This window comes from Aquarana catesbeiana, linkage group LG01 (assembly GCF_042186555.1).
Source record: "Aquarana catesbeiana isolate 2022-GZ linkage group LG01, ASM4218655v1, whole genome shotgun sequence".
Lineage (NCBI taxonomy): Eukaryota > Metazoa > Chordata > Amphibia > Anura > Ranidae > Aquarana > Aquarana catesbeiana.
The window spans coordinates 874320306-874326448 of NC_133324.1; positions in this window are offsets into that span (position 1 = coordinate 874320306).

A 6143-nucleotide genomic window follows, 5' to 3' on the forward strand; every position below is an offset into this window, starting at 1 on the left:
AGACGCACCGGGAAAGCCACCTCGATCTCAGAAGGGAAGAGGATGTGAAAGACACTGCATGATGCCTGGCGCAGCCTGTCCCCCTGCCCGGTGATCCCCAATGTACCCGCCGATCGGTTAAGTGCTGGTGGACCGGCAAACAGCGCTCGCAGGGGGTTGAGATGCCGCGTGGGGGATTGTTTGCTGCTCCCCCAAACAAAAGACCACCAGCCGCCACTGCCCCTAGCAGCTAGCATCAATAGACCCTGAACCCTTTACTATTACAAACATTCAGTGCTGGAGGTGCTGGAACTGCGTTCCCCCGTGTTCCTGCTGAAAGAAGCTTTGGGAGTTACACTATGCTGTTTCCAGTGAGTGCTGAATCTGTTGGGTACTTGTATAAAATTGAAAGCATGACAGTTGCAGTACTATTATTGTTATTTGTCAGCCCATAGGTGGGTGGATTAGCTGCTGCTGGTTGTTAATACAGCTGTGCTCATAAGTTTACATACCCTGGCAAAATTTATGATTTCTTGGCCATTTTTCAGAGAATATGAATGATAACACAAAAACATTTCTTTCACTCATGGTTAGTGTTTGGCTGAAGCCATTTGTTATCAATCAACTATGTTTACTTTTTTAATCATAATGACAACAGAAACTAACCAAATGACCCTGATCAAAAGTTTACATACCCTGGTGATTTTGGCCTGATAACATGCACACAAGTGGACACAAAGAGGTTTAAATGGCTATTAAAAGTAACCATCCTGTCATGAAAATCCTGCCAGTAACCGGCGTCCCAGGCGCACGGGAACCCGGCCACGGGTCCCATTGCGCATGCGCGCGCGTTCACGGGTGCGGTCACGCACGGGCACGCGCGCGCGCACTCCCGCTGGTGTCAGGCGGGCTATTTAAACCTGCCTGTCACACTCCATCCCCGCTGTCTGCTCTACAGCGTTCTGTGAGTGTTACCTGATCTGATCTGTGTATCCTGTTATCTGACCCGGCTTCCTGTTTGACGATCCTGCTATCTGCCTGCACCAGACCCTCTTGGCTTGCCTGACCATCCCTCTGCATTACCCCTGGTACCTCTGCTGTCCGAACGTTACTGACCACCGCCTTGTTGACCCTCCGCTGTGTTCATCAGCTTCCAGTCTGCTATTACCTGCTGTTGTTCCTGGTTCCAGTCCAGCGTTCCAGGCTATCTTCTGCTGTGTTCCAGTCCAGCGTTCCAGGCTACCTTCTGCTGTATTCCAGTCCAGCGTTCCAGGCTCTTACCTGCTGTTGTTCCTGGTTCCAGGCCAGTGTTCCAGGCTATCTTCTGCTGTTGTTCCAGTCCAGCGTTCCAGGCTATTACCTGCTGTTGTTCCTGGTCCCAGTCCAGCTTCCAGTCTGCTATTACCTGCTGTTGTTCCTGGTTCCAGTCCAGCTTCCAGTCTGCTATTACCTGCTGTTGTTCCTGGTTCCAGTCCTGCATTCCAGTCTCTGTCCTCAGTCTACACCTCAGACTACTGACTCCAGAGGGTGCCACCACTACTGGACTTTCAGCAACTGTTGATCCTGCCAGGCACCCATACCACTCTTCACTCCTGGCCCTCTGTCTCCATTCCAGGGGAACGGGAGTGGGAGCTGTAAGGGAGGTCTTTTCCTGCACTTCAGGCTCACAACCTACCAGGTACGTGACAGTAGCAGACAGCCATGTCTGAGCCTGAGCAGGGAACGTCTCCCATGGAGGAACTCTGTGCACACCTGGCAGGATTGACTGAAGCAGTCAAAAATCTTCAGCAAGGATACACCAGACTGGAGGAACGAGTCTTAACCCTGTCTAACCCCATTGGGGCCCAGGGAGCTTCCTCTGCTCCTGCTCCTTCAGTTGGGCCTTCCTCAACGGTGGTGATGCTCCCTCCGGAACCTAAGGTTCCCACACCTGAACGTTTCTTCGGAAATCGCCATAAGTTCAGAGCCTTCCGCAACTCCTGCGAACTATTTTTTGCTCTTCAGCCACGTACCTTTTCCCTGGAGGCTACAAAGGTGGGCTACGTAATCTCTCTACTCTCTGGTGACCCCCAAACCTGGGCCCATCGCCTCTTAGAGCAAAAGGACATATCTCTGACCAACCTCTCCACCTTCTTTGACACACTAGGCCAGTTATATGATGACCCCCAGCTATCTGTAACTGCAGAGGCGGCTCTACACACCCTTCAACAAGGTCGCAGAGCAGCAGAGGATTATGTGGCTGAATTCAGGAAGTGGAGTGCGGATACTAACTGGAACGATGCGGCTCTCCGTTATCAATTTCGGTTGGGACTTTCTGATCCTCTGAAGGATGAACTGGCCAGGGTGGGTACACCACAGACTTTAAATGCTTTAATCGATCTAGCTATCCAGATCGATCGACGCCTACGAGAGCGCAGGTCTGAGAGAGCTATGGGGTCTTCTCGTCCAACTTGGGTTACCCCTAAGGTTCCCCATCACCCATCATCAACACCACCTACCTCCACGCTTAACTTACCTGAGCCAATGCAATTAGGAGTCCTGCGGCCTTCACTCACCCCAGAGGAACGACAACGTCGTCGAGCAAATAACTTGTGCCTGTATTGTGGGGAACCCAGGCACTATGTCAGGAACTGTCCCCTTAAACTCCGTAAGTGTTTATCCCTATCTACTGACTATGTGACATCTCTGGTTAAAAATACCACTCGCCTTGCTCTTCCTCTTCTGCTACAGCTTCCAGGGAAGGATCTACAAATCACCGCCATTATTGACTCAGGAGCTTGCAGCTGTTTCATGGATTGTCGTTTTGCCATCCAACACCAAATACCTTTGTCACCTAAAGCCCATGGACTCTCTATCCATCTAGCTGATGGGACCGCTATCCAGTCTGGACCTGTCACCCAAGAGACTATGCCAATACCTGTTTTCGTTTCCAACATCCATCAGGAACAGCTGCGCCTGGACATTATCGCTTCACCCCTGTTCCCCATAATACTCGGCATGCCATGGTTACAGGCCCATAATCCGGACATAAATTGGATCACGGGTGAGGTGACCTTTCCCTCTCCTTACTGCCAACAGTTTTGCAGAACCCAGAACATCCAGGAGAACTCTACTCTGTTATGCCTAGATACAGATTCTAGTCTACATCAATCCATTCCTTCCGCCTATCATGATTTCCTGGACGTATTTAGTAAACAGAGGGCAGAGGTGTTACCCCCTCACCGGGCCTATGACTGTCCCATTGAGTTACTTCCTGGTGCTGAAATTCCTTTTGGAAGAATATTTCCCCTGACTGAGGTGGAGCAAGGGGCATTGAAGGAATACATTGACGAAAACCTCAAAAGAGGCTTCATTCGTCCATCCACGTCCCCCGCAGGTGCAGGCATCTTCTTCGTGCAGAAAAAAGATAAAACCCTCAGGCCGTGTGTGGATTACCGCGAACTAAACAAAATTACTGTGAAGAATCGGTACCCTCTCCCCTTAGTACCAGAGTTGTTTCAGAGACTGGGGACGGCTACCATATTCACCAAACTTGATCTCCGTGGGGCCTACAATTTAGTTCGTATTAGGGATGGTGACGAATGGAAGACCGCTTTTCGTACCCGTTATGGACATTTTGAGTACCTCGTGATGCCTTTCAGCCTGTGTAATGCCCCTGCCACATTTCAATACTTTATTAATGATGTGTTACGTGACTTTCTAGACCTGTTTGTCATCGTCTATTTAGACGACATATTGATTTTCTCTTGTTCCCTTGAAACCCATCGCAGGCACGTCAGAAGTGTATTGGGCCGACTTCGACAACACGGTCTATATGCAAAGGCTGAAAAATGTGAATTCGAACAGGAAAGTATTCCATTTTTAGGGTTAGTCATTTCAAGTAAGGGCATTAAAATGGACCCCCAGAAGGTCACGGCTGTTCTAGATTGGCCAGTCCCGACTGATAAGAAAGGAATCCAGCGATTCGTTGGATTCGCTAATTTTTACCGCAAATTTATTAAGGGGTTCTCAGCCATCATTGCACCCATCACACAGCTTACCAAACAGGGTACACGCTTCCATTGGTCAGCCGAGGCTCAAAAGGCTTTTGAGACTCTCAAGGGCCTTTTTACCTCCGCCTCCGTACTAAAGCATCCAGATTCCTCTCTGCCATTTATTCTAGAAGTGGATGCATCTGAAATTGCTGTAGGGGCAGTATTATCCCAAAGACAGGGAACCAAGGCCCTGTTGCATCCTGTGGCCTTCTTTTCTCATAAATTATCCACGGCAGAGAGAAATTATGATGTAGGTGACAGAGAGTTGTTGGCAATCAAGTCAGCATTGGAGGAGTGGCGCTATCTGTTGGTTCTCCTTCCATGTCACTTACCGTCCTGGCTCCAAGAATACCAAACCTGACGCCCTGTCTAGGATGTTTCACAAACCTGAAGAGATTTCCCCTCCAGACACCATTTTGTCTCCGGCGAACTTTCTTCTTCTTCAGGAAAACCTGCTTTCCCAGATTAAACAGGCCTCCGCAGGAATAGAATCTTCCATTAAGATAGAGCTCCAGGTTAAGGATGGGTTATTGTGGCATGAGAGTAGGATCTTTATACCTGAAACACTACGAGTTCCAGTACTAGAGCTTTGTCATGATCATGCGCTGGCTGGGCATTTCGGTGTGGCTAAGACCACTGAGTTGGTTCAGCACACCTTCTGGTGGCCTCAGCTGCGCAAAGATTGTAAAGAGTTTGTAGAGTCCTGTACCACCTGCCTTAGGAACAAAGGGCACAAAACAAAGGCATGGGGTCTACTAAAACCCTTGCCTATCCCAGATAGACCCTGGAAAATGCTCTCTATAGATTTTATTGTAGAACTACCCCCGGCCGGGGGCTTCACTTCAATCTTTGTCATAGTGGACCGGTTGTCGAAGATGACGCACTTTGTCCCAATGAAGGGCACCCCTTCAGCTACAGAAACAGCACAAGCATTCATTAAAGAGGTCGTCAGGCTCCATGGGGTACCAGTTAATATCGTTTCAGATCGAGGGGTACAATTTACCTCTCGATTCTGGAGGGCTTTGTGTAAAACCTTGGACATTGAACTTTCATTTTCATCGGCTTATCACCCCCAGACTAATGGGCAAACAGAACAAACCAGACCCTTGAACAATATTTGCGCTGTTTTTCTTCCTTTGCCCAAGATAATTGGATTGCTTACCATTGGCCGAATTCGCTTATAACAATTCTATTTATTCTGCTATCAAGCAAACTCCGTTTTTTGCGAATTATGGTTTCCACCCCTCATTTTTACCAAATTCTCTTCCAGAATGCACAGTACCCGCAGTCCAGGAGAAATTGGATTTCTTTACCTCTAACAACCAAGTTTTACAGGACACCATGACCAGAGCCCAGGAGTACAACAAAGCAACCTTCGATAAAAAGAGGCGAGGTGAGCTCTTACTTGCACCTGGGGATCAGGTATGGTTGTCCACCATAAACCTCAGGTTGGCCTGCCCTTCCAAGAAATTGGGTCCCAAATTTCTTGGACCATTCCCTGTTAAACGGAGAATTAATGAAGTTGCATATGAACTTGAACTTCCGGATTCACTAAAGGTACATCCAGTTTTTCACGTGTCCTTGCTTAAACCATCTATTACCAACCCATCTCCAGGTCAAAGTACGGATCCTCCTGATCCAATCCTGGTGGATGGGGAAGAGGAATTCGAGGTGGAGGCTATCATGGACCACAGGAAAAGAGGTAACCAAAATCAATTCTTAATAAAGTGGAAGGGGTTTGGCCCAGAGGAGAATTCTTGGGAACCAGAGGATAATATTCATGCTGAAGACCTGTTACAAGCCTTTAAAACAGCTCATCCGGGGGGGGGGGGGCAATGTCATGAAGATCCTGCCAGTAACCGGCGTCCCAGGCGCACGGGAACCCGGCCACGGGTCCCATTGCGCATGCGCGCGCATTCACAGGTGCGGTCACGCACGGGCACGCGCGCGCACTCCCGCTGGTGTCAGGCGGGCTATTTAAACCTGCCTGTCACACTCCATCCCCGCTGTCTGCTCTACAGCGTTCTGTGAGTGTTACCTGATCTGATCTGTGTATCCTGTTATCTGACCCGGCTTCCTGTTTGACGATCCTGCTATCTGCCTGCACCAGACCCTCTTGGCTTGCCTGAC